Genomic DNA, 19,682 nt, shown 5'->3' with positions numbered 1-19,682 from the left:
TTAGTTAATTTTATTTTAAAGGGACAGTGCACATTAACCACATTAGGTTTTGTTTGTAGTCACTGAATTGGGGTAGTTTGACAAAGGTTTTTTTGTGTGGGGGGGGGGGGGGGGAAGTAATGCTTCATTGTCTTTCTGTGGAAATGTTTTCAGGGGCTGTAATCTTGATGGGGGCGAGTGATTAAGATAGAGGCATGTTTCTACCAAAATTGAAAAAGCCTGGATCTGTTTGTTTTTAGCTATTGGGTTTGAGGAAGATTTCCATTTTCCTAGAGACACAATATCTTAACTTCTTGACGCCACCCATCCCTTTAGCGGGATAATTGTCATCAACAACCGCTGAATTGCATAGCGCCACATTCAAATAATATTACTAAAAATATTTATATTCATAAAATCACAAGTGCAATATAGCAAAACACAGCTTAGCCTTTTGTTAAATCCACCTGTCGTGTCAGATTTTGAAAATATGCTTTAACAGCGAAAGCAATCCAAGCGTTTGTGTAAGTTTATCGATCGCTCGACAAAACATTATTAAAACCTAGCATCAAGTAGCTTGGTCACGAAAATCAGAAAAGCAATCAAATTAATCGTTTACCTTTGATGATCTTCAGATGTTTTAAAGTCACGAGACTCCCAGTTACACAATAAATGTTCCTTAAAGATGATTTTTATATCCAAAATACCTCCGTTTGTTTGACGCGTTATGTTCAGAAATCCACAGGAAAGAGCGGTCACAACAACGCAGAAACATGTCAAACGTTTTTTATAATCAATCCTCAGGTTGTTTTTAAAATCTATAATCGATAATATATCAACCGCAACTGTTTTTTGCAGTAGGAGAGGGAAAGGCAATGGTTGCCCAAACTCTGTTGCGCCAAGCAAAAGGCTGCTGGCTCCCGGCCATACAATGACGCAATGTTATCGTTCTCGCTCATTTTTCAAAATAAAAGCCTGAAACTATGTCTAAAGACTCTTGACACCTTGAAGCGATAGGAAAAGGAATCTGGTTGATATCCCTTTAAATGGAGCAAAGGCAGGCTATGGAACATGGAGTTATCAAAATAGAAGCCACTTCCTGGTTTGATTTTCCTCAGGGTTTCGCCTGCAATATCAGTTCTGTTATACTCAAAGACAATATTTTGACAGTTTGAAACTTTAGAGTGTTTTCTGTCCTAATCTGTCAATTATATGCATATTCTAGCATCTAGTCCTGAGAAATAGGCCGTTTACTTTGGGAACGTTATTTTTCCAAACATAAAAATAGTGCCCCCTAGCTTCAAGAGGTTAAAGGGGTACACACATGTGGAATATGATAAGTTTATTTTCTGAGTTTTAATTAAACACGTGAATTCTGTTGATAAGGGCATGTTCTGGATATGGGGTACAACATGTAGAAGCCGTTTGAGGGGTTCTTTAATTTGCATAATATAAATTGAGTAACACGACTGTAAAAGGGTGGTATAACCTTTGACCTCTCATGGCTTTCCCTTGTGGTCTGATCAGCCTCAGGGGAGGGCCATTGGATAATGGATTTGTGGTCATTTGAGGTACTGATTTCAAGGTAAATTAATTATGAGTTTATAGCTCTTGGACATAATTGTAGGTTGAACCACAGAGGAGAAAGTGGAATTGAGACAGGACAAATTATGGGGAGCGGTGGAATAGACTCTAGTGAGGATAAGAAAGAGGTACAGGATTCTGTTGTAAACACTGACTGAGAAGGTTTGAATTGGCTACTATTGATTTGGTATTACAACAAGAACAGAAATTCCACTTAGCATCGATAATAAATAGGGGAAGATATGGTACATTGAGGTTTGGACAGGACATATTTTGAGCAAATAGGGCAGGAAAATACATTGAGATTGAAAAATAATGATTTTATAAGCATTAAGATTATTTATGAAAAGAAATGAGTTGCAGTTCTTAGCGATGGTAAATTACTGTAGATACTGTATCCCACATATATTAACATATATGCAACATATATTAAATTATTGATGAGACTGATTTAAGGTAGATAAAATACAGTGGACTCCCGAAGGAGAGATTTCATTAGTACAGAAAGCATATGATTTGGTTAGCATTTGTTTTGGTTTCATTTGATCATTAGAATATTTTTTTTAAATAGTATAAAGTGGACAGGGATATATGACATCTGTGATTATTCAGGATTATTGATAGGTTAATTAACCTATGTGAGGACTTTAGAAATTGCCACCATAGACATGTTTTTTCATTTTATCCATGAGTTCAGATAAAGCCAAACAGTGAGACACTTAGTTAATGTTTGGAAACAACACATACAGTGGGGCAAAAAAGTATTTAGTCAGCCACCAATTGTGCAAGTTCTCCCACTTAAAAAGATGAGGCCTGTAATTTTCATCATAGGTACACAAAATGAGAAAAAAAATCCAGAAAATCACATTGTAGGATTTTTAATGAATTTATTTGCAAATTATGGTGGAAAATAAGTATTTGGTCAATAACAAAAGTTTATCAATACTTTGTTATATACCCTTTGTTGGCAATGACAGAGGTCAAACATTTTCTGTAAGTCTTCACAAGGTTTTCACACACTGTTGCTGGTATTTTGGCACATTCCTCCATGCAGATCTCCTCTAGAGCAGTGATGTTTTGGGGCTGTTGCTGGGCAACATGGACTTTTAACTCCCTCCAAAGATGTTCTATGGGGTTGAGATCTGGAGACTGGTTAGACCACTCCAGGACCTTGAAATGCTTCTTACGAAGCCACTCCTTCGTTGCCCGGGATCATTGTCATGCTGAAAGACCCAGCCACGTTTCATCTTCAATGCCCTTGCTGATGGAAGGTTTTCACTCAAAATCTCACGATACATGGCCCCATTCATTCTTTCCTTTACACGGATCAGTCGTCCTGGTCCCTTTGCAGAAAAACAGCCCCAAAGCATGATGTTTCCACCCCCATGCTTCACAGTAGGTATGGTGTTCTTTGGATGCAACTCAGCATTCTTTGTCCTCCAAACACGACGAGTTGAGTTTTTACCAAAAAGTTATATTTTGGTTTCATCTGACCATATGACATTCTCCCAATCTTCATCTGGATCATCCAAATGCTCTCTAGCAAACTTCAGACGGGTCTGGACATGTACTGGTTTAACCTGTTGCGACGACCAAACCCGGATCCGGGATTCTATTTATAGACCTAAGCTCATTACCATAACGCAACGTTAACTATTCATGAAAATCGCAAATGAAATGAAATAAATATGCTAGCTCTCAAGCTTAGCCTTTTGTTAACAACACTGTCATCTCAGATTTTCAAAATATGCTTTTCAACCATAGGAAAACAATCATTTGTGTAACAGTAGCTAGCTAGCGTAGCATTTAGCGTTAGCATTAGCGTTAGCATTTAGCAGGCAACTATCACAAAAACAAGTAAAGCCTTCAAATAAAATAACTTACCTTTGAAGAACTTCTGATGTTTTCAATGAGGAGACTCTCAGTTAGATAGCAGATGCTCCGTTTTTCCAAAAAGATTCTTTGTGTATTAGAAATAGCTCCGTTTTGTACATCACATTTGGCTACCAAAAAAAAAAAAAAAAAAAAAAAAAAAAAAAACGAAAATTCAGCCCTCAAAACGCGAACTTTTTTCCAAATTAACTCCATAATATCGACTGAAACATGGCAAACGTGGTTTAGAATCAATCCTCAAGGTGTTTTTCCACATATCTCTTCAATGATATATCCTTCGTGGAAGCCTGGTTTCTCCTTGCTCTCAAATGGAAAAATAATTGCACCTGGCTTTACGCTCCAATTTCGACGCAGGGACACCAGGCGGACACTTGGAAAATGTAGTCTCTTATGGTCAATCTTCCAATGATATGCCTACAAATACGTCACAATGCTGCTAACACTTTGGGGGAACGACAGAAAGTGTAGGCTCATTCCTTGCGCAATCACAGCCATATAAGGAGACAATGGAAAACAGAGCTTCAGAAATTCTGCTCATTTCCTGGTTGATGCATCATCTTGGTTTCGCCTGTAGAATGAGTTCTGGGGCACTTACAGACAATATCTTTGCAGATTCTGAAACTTCAGAGTGTTTTCTTTCAAAAACTGTCAAGAATATGCATAGTCGAGCATCTTTTCGTGACAAAATATCGCGCTTAAAACGGGAACGTTTTTTATCCAAAAATGAAATAGCGCCCCTAGAGATCAAAGAGGTTAAGCAGGGGGACACGTCAGGCACTGCAGGATCTGAGTCCCTGGTGGCGTAGTGTGTTACTGATGGTAGGCTTTGTTACTTTGGTCCCAGCTCTCTGCAGGTCATTCACTAGGTCCCCCCGTGTGGTTCTGGGATTTTTGCTCACCGTTCTTGTGATCATTTTGACCACATGGGGTGAGATCTTGCGTGGAGCCCCAGATCGAGGGAGATTATCAGTGGTCTTGTATGTCTTCCATTTCCTAATAATTGCTCCCACAGTTGATTTCTTCAAACCAAGCTGCTTACCTATTGCAGATTCAGTCTTCCCAGCCTGGTGCAGGTCTACAATTTTGTTTCTGGTGTCCTTTGACAGCTCTTTGGTCTTGGCCATAGTGGAGTTTGGAGTGTGACTGTTTGAGGTTGTGGACAGGTGTCTTTTATACTGATAAGTGAGTGGAGGACAGAGGAGCCTCTTAAAGAAGAAGTTACAGGTCTGTGAGAGCCAGAAATCTTGCTTGTTTGTAGGTGACCAAATACTTATTTTCCACCATAATTTGCAAATAAATTAATTAAAAAATCCTACAATGTGATTTTCTGGATTTTTCTCATTTTGTCTGTCATAGTTGAAGTGTACCTATGATGAAAATTACAGGCCTCTCTCATCTTTTTAAGTGGGAGAACTTGCACAATTGGTGGCTGACTAAATACTTTTTTGCCCCACTGTAGGTATTCCTCTTGTCCAGATGGGTTAGGTCAGTGTGCAGTGTGGTTGCGATTGTGTCGTCTGTGGACCTATTGGGGCGGTAAGCAAATTGGAGTGGGTCTAGGGTGTCAGGTAGGGTGGAGGTGATACGGTCCTTGACTAGTCTCTTAAAGCACTTCATGATGACAGGTAGTCGTTTAGCTCAGTTACCTTAGCTTTCTTGGGAACAGGAACAATGGTGGCCCTCTTGAAGCATGTGTGAACAGCAGACTGGGATAAGGATTGATTGAATATGTCTGTAAACACACCAGCCAGTTGGTCTGCGCATGCTCTGAGGACGCGCCTGGGGATGCCGTCTGGGCCTGCAGCCTTGCGAGGGTGATAGGTGAGAATTGTCTGTTAATTGAATGATTTGAATATTCCGCCCTGAAACATATAATTGTATGGAATTGATTCTAATGTATGAAATTATAATCAATAAATGTGTAGTCCTAGTCAGAATTAGGGTGAAACAATATGCCTTTATGGTATTCTAAACACAGACTGTCTGAGCTTGGTGCTGAGCTGACTAGAGATTTGTGAGAGAACGGGGAGTACGTCTCAAGTCACTATCTCTGTCGGCTGGGAAGTGAGAAAGACAGTGTCTGTGTATCAGGACGTGTGTATGTGTGTGCGTATGTTTGTGTGTATGTGTGTGCGTATGTTTGTGTGTATGTGTGGGCGTAAGAAGTCAGTATAAAATGAATTGATTTGTATTCTTGACTTCAGAACGTTCCCGTGAATAAACATTTAACTTTGGTAGACTGGGCCTCTGTCCATTTCCTTTTCTATCAGTATCTTACAAATCCTGATATAACAGACTAAGGGTAACTTAATTGAATTGGTAAATGAACAGGAGTATAGAATTCTCCTGACAGAGGGTTAACACATTTAAATGTTTTACTCAAGTCGGCTGCAGTGAAGGCTAGCCCGCAGGTTTTGGTACCTGGCCGTGTCAGTGGCACTGCATTGTCCTCAAAGCGAGAAAATAAGTTGTTTATTCTGCCTGGGAGCAAGACATCCTGGTCCGCGACGGGGCTGGTTTTCTTTTTGTAATCCGTGATTGACTGTAGACCCTGCCACGTACCTCGTGTCTGAGCCGTTGAATTGCAACTCTACTTTGTCTCTATACTGACACTTAGCTTGTTTGATTGCTTTGCGGAGGGAATAGCTACACTGTTTGTATTCGGTCATGTTTCCGGTCACCTTGCCCTGGTTAAAAGCAGTGGTTCGCGCGAATGCTAAAATCAATCCATGGTTCCTGGTTTGGGAATGTTTTAATCATTGCTGTGGGTATAACGTCGCCGATGCACTTTCTAATGAACTCGCTCACCGAATCAGCGCATTTGTCAATGTTGTTGTTGGACGCAATGCGGAACATATCCCAATCCACGTGATCGAAGCAGTCTTGAAGCGTGATATCAGATTGGTTGAACAGACCTGAGCGCGGGAGCTTCTTGTTTTAGTTTCTGTCTGTAGGCTGGAAGCAACAAAATGGAGTCGTGGTCAGCTTTTCCGAAAGGAGGGCGGGGGAGGGCCTTATTTGCATCGCAGAGGTTAGAATAACAATGATCCAGGGTTTTACCAGCCCTGGTAGCACAATCGATATGCTGATATAATTTAGGGAGTCTTGTTTTCAGATTAGCATTGTTAAAATCCCCAGCTACAACGAATGCAGCCTCAGGATGTGGTTTATATCCAGTTTACATAGAGTCAAATAAAGTTTGTTCAGGGCCATCTGTGTATGCTTGGGGGGAAATATATACGGCTGTGATTATAATCAAAGAGAATTCCCTTGGTAGATAATGCGGTCGACATTTGATTGTGAGTAATTCTAAGTCAGGTGAACAGAAGGACTTGAGTTCCCGTATGTTGTTATGATCACACCATGTCTCGTTAATCATAAGGCATACCCCCCCGCCCCTCTTCTTACCAGAAAGATGCTTGTTTCTGTCGGCACGATGCATGAAGAAACCAGCTGGCTGCACCGATTCCGTTAGCGTCTCTCGAGTGAGCCATGTTTCCGTGAAGCAAAGAACGTCACAGTCTCTTATGTCTCTCTGGAATGATACCCTTGCTCGGATTTCATCAACCTTGTTGTCAAGAGACTGGACATTGGCGAGTAGTATGCTAGGGAGTGGTGCGCGATGTGCCCGTCTCCGGAGCCTGACCAGAAGACCGCTTTGTTTGCCCCTTTTACAGCGTCGTTGTTTAGGGTCGCCAGCTGGGATCCGATTCATTGTCCTGGGTGGAAGGCAAAACACAGGATCCGCTTCGGGAGAGTCATATTCCTGGTCGCAATGATGGTGAGTTGACGCTGCTCTTATATTCAGTAGTTCCTCCCGACTGTATGTAATGAAACCTAAGATTATCTGGTGTACCAATGTAAGAAATAACACGTAAAAAAAACAAAATACTGCATAGTTTCCAGTGGGGTGCCGTGGGCCTGAGGCCTGGGCCTTCAGTGAGGTCCTACACAGTCCCACCCGAATTAATCCACCTCTTATTACCATCATTATGATGCCATGGCTCTAGACACTATACATTTAGACAGAAATGCAGTTTAACCAGGCGTCAGGAGTCTTTTAAATATTTCCCTATTTTTCTTCACCTTTTCATTGTGCGGCTCCGTTGCCCTGAGCGCTTGTTCGTTGAGCTGTAGATCCACTCGGGTGTCCCCAAAAGTTTTCAAAAGCACCATTGCTTGTAAGTGCCCAGCCGTACTTTGGTGTCTCGTTACTGCCTTGGTTAGACAACTCAAGTTTGCAAATCCAGTGTGGCTCCAAACACCAAATCCATCACTTGCAAATGATAGGCATTCCCAGCAGTATAATTTACAGCTTCTCGGAGCCTGTGAGCCATTGATAGCGCTCGTAGTTGGAACTTTGAAAGTGGCGAACGAACCCCTTTCCCACCTGTGACAGGCTTTGTAGCGTCGGCGTCGGGCGACCTCTCCTTACAATGTCTAACTTTTCTTGAAAAGTTTGTCTTGAGAATGGCGTTAAATTATATCCTCGACCAAATCGATATCTTCTCCTCCTTCCGCCATTGTGGGTTGAAAAAACAGCTTAGTAGTACGCAAATTAATTTGTTTGTCAAATTTAGTTTCCTAGTTCTGCAAAGACCTGCCCATATAGGACCTGCCTCTCAATATTGGTAATCCAATCAAAAGACGTGCACGCACTACGCCTGCTAGCTGGCTCCTGTGTAACACTGGAGCCAGCCAGCAGGCGTACAATAGCCAACTCTAAAGCTGATTGGTTGACACTAAATTTTCATTTCCATTCACTTCAAGCTACTTGGTTGATTCTGAAGGCCTGAGGGCAGATTTTAGACCCCTGGCAACTCATGATGGCTGAATATGATTGGATAAAAGATCTAACATAAAGACCAGCCCTCCAAATCTCAATCTGGGGCTGGAAGCAGTGCAACCAAGAGGAAAGCTATGAAATGAAGAGTATAACTCTTACTCTGGGGAATATAATTTAATACATATTTGTGGGAAAATATATATATTTTTAAATTATATTCTGATGATGTTTAGGCCAGCAGAGAAGGCCTTGCTGGCCCTGACGCCCCACCACTGATAGTTTCCTAGGAACGCAAAGCGAGGCGGCCATCTCTTTCGGAGCCAGAAGTTGAAGTCCTATAAGTGTCATCTGATGAAGATCATCAAAGTTTAGTGATTCATTTTATCTCTTTCTGCTTTTTGTAACTCCTCTCTTTGGCTCGAAAAATGTCTGTGTTTTTCTGTGATAAGGCGCTGACCAAACAATCGTTTGGTGTGCTTTCGTCGTAAAGCCTTTAAATTTGGCGCCCTGCAATTTCACTGGCTGTTGGCGAGGTGGGACACGTCCCACATATCCCAGAGAAGTTAAAGTTAGTGAGGGAAATATAAGTCTTCAGCGATTTTTGCAATTCGTTCCAGTCACTGGCAACAGAGAACTGGAAGGAAAGGCAGCCAAAGGGGATGTTGGCTTTAGGGATGACCAGTGAGATATACCTGCTGGAGCGCGTGCTATAGGTGGGTGTTATTATCATGACCAGTGAGCTGAGAGCTTTACCTAACATAGACTTATAGGTGGGTCTGGTGACAAATATGTAGCGAGGGCCAGCCGACTAGAGCATACAGGTCGCAGTGGTGGGTGGTATAAGGGGCTTTGGTAACAAAACGGATTGCACTGTGATAGACTGCATCCAGTTTGCTAAGTAGAGTGTTGGAAGCTATATTGTAGATGACATTGCCAAAGTCGAGGATCGGTAGGATAGTCAGTTTTACTAGGGTACGCTTGGCGGCGTGAGTGAAGGAGGCTTTGTTTTGCGAAATAGAAAGCCGATTCTAGATTTTATTTTGGATTGGAGATGTTTGATATGAGTCTGGAAGGAGAGTTTACAGTCTAGCCAGACACCTAGGTATGTAGTTGTCCACGTATTCTAGGTCAGAACCGTCCAGAGTAGTGATGCTAGTCGGGCGGGCGGGTGCGGGCAGCGAAAGGTTGAAAAGCATGCATTTGGTTTTACTAGCGTTTAAGAGCACTTGGAGGCCACGGAAGGAGTGTTGTATGCCATTGAAGCTCGCTTGGTGGTTAGTAACCTCTCTGGGATAGGGAGGACGCAAATGTCCCACCTGGCCAATTGCCAGGGAAAATGCAGGGCGCCAAATTCAAATAAAATGCTATAAAATTCAAACTTTCATTAAATTACCCATGTAAGATACCAAATTAAAGCTACACTCGTTGTGAATCCAGCCAACATGTCAGATTTCAAAAAGGCTTTTCGGCGAAAGCACAAGAAGCTATTATCTGATGATAGCACAACAGTAAACAAAGAGAGAATAGCATATTTCAACCCTGCAGGCACCACACAAAACGCAGAAATATGCCTTACCTTTGACGAGCTTCTTTTGTTGGCACTCCAATATGTCCCATAAACATCACAAATGGTACTTCTATTCGTTTAATTCTGTCGATACATATCCAAAATGTCCATTTATTTGGTGCGTTTGATCCAGAAAAAAACAGCTTCCAATTTGCGTAACGTCACTAAAAAATCTCAAAAGTTACCTGTAAACTTTGCCAAAACATTTCAAACTACTTTTGTAATAAACTTTACGTATTTTTAAACATTAATAATCTATTAAATTGAAGACGAGTCTGTTTTCAATAGAGGATCACAAACTAACGCTACTTTTCAAGTCTTGCGCAACTCTCAAACAGTACACATAACGTTACCCTGTTCCAAGATGGCCGTAGTTCTTCATTGCACAAAGGAATAACCTCAACCAAATTCCAGAGACTGGTGACATCCAGTGGAAGCGGTAGGAACTGCAAACAAGTGCCTTAGAAATCTCATTTCCCAATGAGACTCATTGAATAGACAGTGACATAAACAAAAAAAAATTCTGAATGGTTAGTCCTCGGGGTTTTGCCTGCTACATAAGTTCTGTTATACTCACAGACATGATTCAAAACAGTTTTAGAAACTTCAGTGTTTTCTATCCAAATCTACTAATAATATCCAGGGCACAGCTGGGAGCTGAGTGGGATCGGTAGCAGGCGGCAACAGTGAAAGACTTATTTCTGGAGAGATTCATTTTTAAAATTAGAACTTCGAACTGTTTGGGTATGACATTACTTTGCAGGCTGTCTCTGCAGTAGATTGCAACTCCTCCCCCTTTGGCAGTTCTATCTTGACAGATAATGTTGTAGTTGGGTATGGAAATCTCCGAATTTTTGGTGGCCTTCCTGAACCAGGATTCAGACACGGCAAGGACATCAGAGTTGGCGGAGTTTGCTAAAGCAGTGAGTAAAACAAACTTAGGGAGGAGGATTCTGATGTTGACATGCATGAAACCAAGGCTTTTTCGATTACAGAAGTCAACAAACGAGAGTGCCTGGGGGCACGCAGGGCCTGGGTTAACCTCCACATCACCTGAGGAACAGAGGAGGAGTAGGATGATGGTACGGCTAAAGGCTATCCAAACTGGTCGTCTAGTGCGTTGGGGACAGAGAATAAAAGGAGCAGATTTCTGGGCGTGGTAGAATAGATTCAGGGCATAATGTGCAGACGGGTATGGTGGGGTACAGGTACAGTGGCGGTAATCCCAGGCACTGAGTGATGAGAGGCTGCATCTCTGGACGTGCTGGTTATACTGGGTGAGGTCACCGCATATGTGGGGGGTGGGACAAAGGAGGAATCTGAGACATGTAGAGTGGGACTAGGGGCTCCACTGTAAACTAAAACAATGATAACTATCCTAAACAACAGTATACAAGGCATATTGACATTTGAGAGAGACATAAAGTGAGGTATAAAGGAATCACAGGTGTTGATTGGGAGAGCTAGCTAAGACAACAACGGGTAAGACAACAACAGCTAATCAGCTAAGACAACAACAACAGGTAAAATGGCGATGAATGGGCAGAGGGGGTCGGGTAACTACACACAAGGCCTGCGTTCGGGGCTAGGGCCGACAGATGAACAAAAACAAACAAAATGGAGTACCGTGATAAATGAACAGTACAGCAGGCATCATCTATGTAGCTAAGTGATCATAGGGTCTAGTGAACAGCAATAGATGGAACAGGGAAGCCGTTACTAGTAGTCGTTACTATGCTAGCACGCGGGAGACACAACGTTTAAAGTTAGCAGGCCTGGGTAAGTAGAAGCGTCTTCTCCGATGTCCGGCAACAGCCGGTAGAGGGCACAGCGGATGGAATTACGTCTGCGGACCAGTCATGGTGGCACGGCGGGGTGTCATTTCGACAAAGGGTCCGGGCCAGATGGCGAAAGAGGTATTGTGTTTGTAGTAATTTAATTTGCTACCCGGGAGATGTGCCTGGCTCGCGGCTAACTGGTGCTAGCTTCGGGGCAGGGGCGTTAGCCACTCAGTAGCAGCTAGCTAGCAGTGATGATCCGCTGCAAAGGTCCAGAGCTTACAGCAAGTAGTGGATTCTAGCCGTGTCCGGGAGGCATCGGCTGGGTAGCCGGGTGATCACAGAGTAGGCCGGGAGGTGGGCCTGGCTCAGGGCTAGCTTCGGGGCTGGGTCACTCGGTGGCAGCTAGCTAGCTGTGATGATCAGGAGTAATGGTCCAGGGTTTACGGCAGGAATCCGGCGTTGTAGTGGAGAAAAACAGTCCGAGGCTGTTAGGTATTATCCAGGCAAAAAAAATGGTTGGTGCCTGTGCAGAAGGTAAAGGCCGCTAGCAGTGGCTAAATAGCTAGTAGCTAATTAGCTGGTTAGCTTCTGATGGCGGTTCTGGTTATATCTTTTTAAATTTTTTACATTTTAAATAGCGGATCCGTGTCACATTGATTGAGGCAGGTTACTGGAAGGTATATTTCACATAAAAATAGAAATGAGATTGAAATATACACAAAAGACGAAAGATACAAAAAGTAAACGAGAGGACGACAAACCACGTCTGCACTGCTACACCATCTTGGATTACACAGGTCCCAGGTGTGGGACACCAAAACAGGATAAAATATATCTGCTAAACATTCATTTCAATTCAAAACACATTACATACAGTACCAGTCAAAAGTGTGGACACACTTACTCAATCCAGGATTTTTCTTATTTTTACATTGTAGAATAATAGTGAAGACATTTGAAATCGTGTAGTAACCAAAAAAGTGTTAAATCAAAATATATTTTAGATTTTTCAAAATAGCCACCCTTTGCCTTGATGACAACCCATTGTTTTGATGTCTGCACGATTATTCTACAATGTAGAAAATAGTTTTAAAAAATTAAGAAAAACCCTTGAAGACCCTAAAGACTTGTAAGAGTTCTAAAACTTTTGACCAGTGGTGTATGTTTAAATAGTGGCGTTGTGTGGTGATTTATTTTCCTTTTCTTCCAGAAAAGGGAGTTATTCTCCAGTCTAGTAGGTGGCTTTAATGCAACATTTATTGGATGCCAACCGCTGTGAAGTTGTCCATCAAACCCAGTTTTAGCTCCACCACGGCTCGAGTTGAACTGAAGCGCACGTCTTCATATTTTTAATATTGGGTTCTTTGCCAAACACAATCAAGTTAAGTTGCACTTTTAATTACCTTCCGCTTTTGTAATATTATACACTACTTTTCAAAAGTTTGGGGTCACTTAGAAATGTCCTTTTTGAAAGAAAAGTACATTTTTTACCCATTAAAATAACATCAAATTGATCAGAAACACAGTGTAGACATTGTTAATGTTGTAAATGACTATTGTAGCTGGAAACGGCAGATTTTTAATGGAATATCTACATAGGCGTACAGAGGCCCATTATCAGCAACCATCACTCCTGTGTTCCAATGGCAGGTTGTGTTAGCCAATCAAAGTTTATCATTTTAAAAGGCTAATTGACATTAGGAAAACCCTTTCGCGATTATGTTAGCACAGCTGAAAACTGTTGTTCTGATTAAAGAAGCAATACATCTGGCCTTCTTTAGACTAGTTGAGTATCTGGAGCATCAGCATGTGTGGATTCAATTACATGCTCAAGATGGCCAGAAACAAATTACTTTCTTCTGAAACTCATCAGTCTATTCTTATTCTGAGAAATGAAGGCTATTCCATACGAGAAACTGCCAAGAAACTGAAGATCTCGTACAACGCTGTGTACTACTCCCTTCAATGCACAGCGCAAACTGTCTCTAACCAGAAGAGCAGTGGGAGGCCCCGGTGCACAACTAAGCAAGAGGACAAGTACATTAGTGTCTAGTTTGAGAAACAGACGCCTCAAGTCCTAAACTGGCAGCTTCATTAAATAGTTCCCGCAAAACACCAGTCTCAACGTCAAGTGTAGAGGCGACTCCGGGATGCTAGCCTTCTAGGCAGAGTTCCTCTGTCCAGTGTCTGTGTTATATTGCCCATCAATCTGCCCATTAATCATTTATTTTTATTGTCCAGTCAGATGTAGGCAGTTTCAAAGAAAAAGCCATAAGGCCAGCATCCCATGGTGCAACTGACGACCGAAGTCAGCCTGCAGGTGCTAGGCCTGCCACAAGGAGTTGTTAGAGCGCGATGAGCCAAGTAAAGCCCCCCCCGGCCAAACACACCCCTAACCCGGACGTCGTTGGGGGCCGCTCTATAGTGATACAGTCTGGGATCGATCCCGGGTCTGTAGTGACATCTCAAGCACAGCGAGTTTTTGCTACCTTTTTTCACCTGTGTAATGCTGTCCTCTTCCTGCTTATCCTGGGGTTCAGACTGAATGCAGCTGCTCATAATTGACAGCAGCAACATGGACCTGTTAAATTGACAAGAAGGGTCAGATTTTGCTACATTTAGGCATGGCTTCCTTGTTTTGAGTTTGAGTTGGTCAACTCCAGCAGTTTGATACAAGTATTTCATATTAAACCTACCTCACATGGTGACTAGAACGGGCACACGCATCCGTTCGCATGCGCCAACTTACACATATAGATTTTTTCCATCCCCACCAGACGCGATAAGGACACACGCATGTTGAAATATCAAAACGAACATGTCCTGAACTTAAATTTTTGTTCCCCCCAGTGTTATCATTGGAGTGTGATACAAAACGAGGCAACGGTGTGCTTTAGGACCATGCGGATGCCTCCGAGCGGTCGGGTAGGCTGTGTGAAGCGTTTATCCGACTGAAACAAATACAAATAATTAGGTTCCCTCACTTCTAAAGCCCCTGTATTCAATAGTTGCCATTATACACCGATTTTTATTATACACCTACTGTAGTTACAGTTGTAACTTAAAATTGGCTTTAATCTATGGCAAGACTTGGAAATGGCTGTCAAGCAATGATCAATAACCAAATTGACAGAGCTTGAAGAGTAAAAAAAAAAAAAAAGAAATGGGCAAATATTGTACAATCCAGTTGTGCAAAGCGCTTATAGACTTACCCAAAAACACTCAGAGCTGTAATCGCTGCCAAGGGTGATTCTAACATGTATGCACTCAGGGGTTGACTACTTATCTAATGAAGATAGTGTTTTATTTTTTTATTAATCTTAAAAAGACAAATAAAAAAATAAAACTAACAACAATTTAGTATTTTGTGTAGATCATGAAAATAAATACAATTAAAATCGATTTAAATCCCAATTTGTAAAAAAGCCAGTGAAACAAGTCTACTCAGGCGAGAAAAAATCCAAATGTATATCCCCATTGGAAAATATAAATGGACTGATGGTATTGTAACTGACATGTCTGTGACTGACAAAAACAAGATAAAAACTTTTGATGCACAACTACATTTTGAAATTGCACCTAGTGTATTTTATCAACTATTCTTTCTCTCAATAGTAAATTGACACCCAGACTGAGTTCCCCTAGCGGCTGGGAGCCCTAAGCAACCGCCTTTGTTGTTTATGCATGGAACAGTCCCTGCTGCCACCAAAGGTGTCAGCTGGAGAGGACATGCACGAACAGGGAATTGTACTTCGAAGCGAATTAGCATTTTTGAATCAGAGTAAATCGAGCCAAAAGTCACCTCGTCTAAGATTTTCACGGTTATAAAAACGTCACTCCAGGGAAAGCCTACATGAAACACAGATCTTATTTGAAGTGGTTTCAAAATCCAAGGGAAAAAAATATTAAAACCATTTCCATGTTTGACTACTAGGTTTTATGGGTATTATGAAACATCCACTGTTTCTTTGTGATGTTTTCTGTATGCTGATACAGAGAGCAGGGAAACCCAGTTTGCAGTTACATTTTTATTTATTTAACCTTCACCTGGAACCAAAAGGGGTTCTTCTATGGGGACAGCTGAAGAACCACCTTTTTTTCTGAGAGTACTTGTTACTAACATGTCTAACCTTTACATACAGTATTTCCTTTAGGAATATAGTGGAGTAAAAGTATTCTAAAATATCAATAGTAAAGTAGACACCCCCAAAAAATAACTTAAGTAGTACCTGAAAGTGCTTTACACCACTGACTACTTGTGGCACCATTAAAGCTTTGTATTGTGAAGATAAACACATTGGGCTTAATGTTTGCTGGACAGATTAAACCTACGTAGTCCTTGACCAAGCATTTTAGCTCAGAATTAGGTTTAATTTGTCCTGGAAACCGGCCCAGTCTTTTAATGAATGTTTTTAGAGTGTGTTTTCTCATTTTAAGCCTGCATGCAAAACACATTTCCCTGTGTGATAAGAAAGACTACCTTGAAATGTTCTACTCAAATATCTTATTAAAATAGTAAAATAACATACCATTGTGTGGCTTTGATCTGTAGAGAATATAATAGTGATCTGTAGACAAGTGTCTTCACTCTAATATAGTTCAGAATGAGACAAGAAAACACGTGGAGCTTTCATATCGTTCAGAATATGAGACAAGGAAACACGTGGAGCTTTCATATCGTTCAGAATATGAGACAAAACACACAGAGCTTTCCGCCAGGTGCTTTAAGACGTTACATCACTTCAAGGAGTGACAAAAACAAAAAATCTCAAAAGATCTGGTAAAAAAATGAAGTTTCTTGAAGGTTATAAATCCATTGAGCAAGGAGCATACAGCCATTAATACAACAGTCTATGTTAATGTATCCTTTGCGGCTCATTTCAATTCAACACCTGTGATTACTGTATGCCTCGCTGTATGTCTTTCTCAAATGTCAATATGCCTTGTATACTGTTGTGCAGGTTAGTTATCATTGTTTTAGTTTACAATGGAGCCCCTAGTTCCACTCTTTATACCCCTGTTACCTCCTTTGTCCCACCCCCCACACATGCGGTGACCTCACCCATTACAACCAGCATGTCCAGAGATACAACCTCTCTCATCATCACCCAGTGCCTGGGCTTACCTCCGCTGTACCCGCACCCCACCATACCCCTGTTTGCGCATTATGCCCTGAATATATTCTACCATGCCCAGAAACCTGCTCCTCTTATTCTCTGTCCCCAACGCCCTAGGCGACCAGTTTTGATAGCCTTCAGCCGCACCCTCATACTACTCCTTCTCTGTTCCGCGGGTGATGTGGAGGTAAACCCAGGCCCTGCATGTCCCCAGGCACCCTCATTTGTTGACTTCTGTGATCGAAAAAGCCTTGGTTTCATGCATGTCAACATCAGAAGCCTCCTCCCTAAGTTTGTCTTACTCACTGCTCTAGCACACTCTGCTAACCCTGATGTCCTTGCCGTGTCTGAATCCTGGCTCAGGAAGGCCACCAAAAATTCTGAGATTTCCATACCCAACTATAACATCTTCCGTCAAGATAGAACTGCCAAAGGAGGAGGAGTTGCAGTCTACTGCAGAGATAGCCTGCAAAGTAATGTCATACTTTCCAGGTCCATACCCAAACAGTTCGAACTACTAATTTTGAAAATTACTCTCTCCAGAAATAAGTCTCTCACTGTTGCCGCCTGCTACCGACCCCCCTCAGCTCCCAGCTGTGCCCTGGACACCATTTGTGAATTGATCGCCCCCCATCTAGCTTCAGAGTTTGTTCTGTTAGGTGACCTAAACTGGGATATGCTTAACACCCCGGCAGTCCTACAATCTAAGCTAGATGCCCTCAATCTCACTCAAATCATCAAGGAACCCACCAGGTACAACCCTAACTCTGTAAACAAGGGCACCCTCATTGACGTCATCCTGACCAACTGGCCCTCCAAATACACCTCCGCTGTCTTCAACCAGGATCTCAGCGATCACTGCCTCATTGCCTGTATCCGCTATGGAGCCGCAGTCAAACGACCACCCCTCATCACTGTCAAACGCTCCCTAAAACACTTCTGTGAGCAGGCCTTTCTAATCGACCTGGCCCGGGTATCCTGGAAGGACATTGACCTCATCCCGTCAGTTGAGGATGCCTGGTCTTTCTTTAAAAGTAACTTCCTCACCATTTTAGATAAGCATGCTCCGTTCAAAAAATGCAGAACTAAGAACAGATATAGCCCCTGGTTCACTCCAGACCTGACTGCCCTCGACCAGCACAAAAACATCCTGTGGCGGACTGCACTAACATCGAACAGTCCCCGCGATATGCAACTGTTCAGGGAAGTCAGGAACCAATACACACAGTCAGTCAGGAAAGCTAAAGCCAACTTCTTCAGGCAGAAGTTTGCATCCTGTAGCTCCAACTCCAAAAAGTTCTGGGACACTGTGAAGTCCATGGAGAACAAGAGCACCTCCTCCCAGCTGCCCACTGCACTGAGGCTAGGTAACACGGTCACCACCGATAAATCCATGATTATCGAAAACTTCAACAAGCATTTCTCAACGGCTGGCCATGCCTTCCGCCTGGCTACTCCAACCTCGTCCAACAGCTCCCCCCCCCCCCCGCAGCTACTCGCCCAAGCCTCTCCAGGTTCTCCTTTACCCAAATCCAGATAGCAGATGTTCTGAAAGAGCTGCAAAACCTGGACCCGTACAAATCAGCTGGGCTTGACAATCTGGACCCTCTATTCCTGAAACTATCCGCCGCCATTGTCGCAACCCCTATTACCAGCCTGTTCAACCTCTCTTTCATATCGTCTGAGATCCCCAAGGATTGGAAAGCTGCCGCAGTCCCTCTTCAAAGGGGGCGACACCCTGGACCCAAACTGTTACAGACCAATATCCATCCTGCCCTGCCTATCTAAGGTCTTCGAAAGCCAAGTCAACAAACAGATCACTGACCATCTTGAATCCCACCGTACCTTCTCCGCTGTGCAATCTGGTTTCCGAGCCGGTCACGGGTGTACCTCAGCCACGCTCAAGGTACTAAACGATATCATAACCGCCATCGATAAAAGACAGTACTGTGCAGCCGTCTTCATAGACCTTGCCAAGGCTTTCGACTCTGTCAATCACCGTATTCTTATCGGCAGACTCAGTAGCCTCGGTTTTTCGGATGACTGCCTTGCCTGGTTCACCAATTACTTTGCAGACAGAGTTCAGTGTGTCAAATCGGAGGGCATGCTGTCCGGTCCTCTGGCAGTCTCTATGGGGGTGCCACAGGGTTCAATTCTCGGGCCGACTCTTTTCTCTGTATATATCAATGATGTTTCTCATGCTGCGGGCGATTCCCTGATCCACCTCTACGCAGACGACACCATTCTATATACTTCCGGCCCGTCCTTGGACACTGTGCTATCTAACCTCCAAACGAGCTTCAATGCCATACAGCACTCCTTCCGTGGCCTCCAACTGCTCTTAAACGCTAGTAAAACCAAATGCATGCTTTTCAACCGTTCGCTGCCTGCACCCGCACGCCTGACCAGCATCACCACCCTGGATGGTTCCGACCTTGAATATGTGGACATCTATAAGTACCTAGGTGTCTGGCTAGACTCTAAACTCTCCTTCCAGACCCATATCAAACATCTCCAATCGAAAATCAAATCAAGAGTCGGCTTCCTATTCCGCAACAAAGCCTCCTTCACTCACGCCGCCAAACTTACCCTAGTAAAACTGACTATCCTACCGATCCTCGACTTCGGCGATGTCATCTACAAAATTGCTTCCAACACTCTACTCAGCAAACTGGATGCAGTTTATCACAGTGCCATCCGTTTTGTCACTAAAGCACCTTATACCACCCACCACTGCGACTTGTATGCTCTAGTCGGCTGGCCCTCGCTACATATTCGTCGCCAGACCCACTGGCTCCAGGTCATCTACAAGTCCATGCTAGGTAAAGCTCCGCCTTATCTCAGTTCACTGGTTACGATGGCAACACCCATCCGTAGCACGCGCTCCAGCAGGTGTATCTCACTGATCATCCCTAAAGCCAACACCTCATTTGGCCGCCTTTCGTTCCAGTTCTCTGCTGCCTGTGATTGGAACG

Source organism: Oncorhynchus clarkii, chromosome 25 (assembly GCF_045791955.1).
Source record: "Oncorhynchus clarkii lewisi isolate Uvic-CL-2024 chromosome 25, UVic_Ocla_1.0, whole genome shotgun sequence".
Classification (NCBI taxonomy): domain Eukaryota; kingdom Metazoa; phylum Chordata; class Actinopteri; order Salmoniformes; family Salmonidae; genus Oncorhynchus; species Oncorhynchus clarkii.
The sequence above is the reverse complement of the archived record's forward strand: the minus strand, read 5'-3'. Positions refer to the sequence as shown.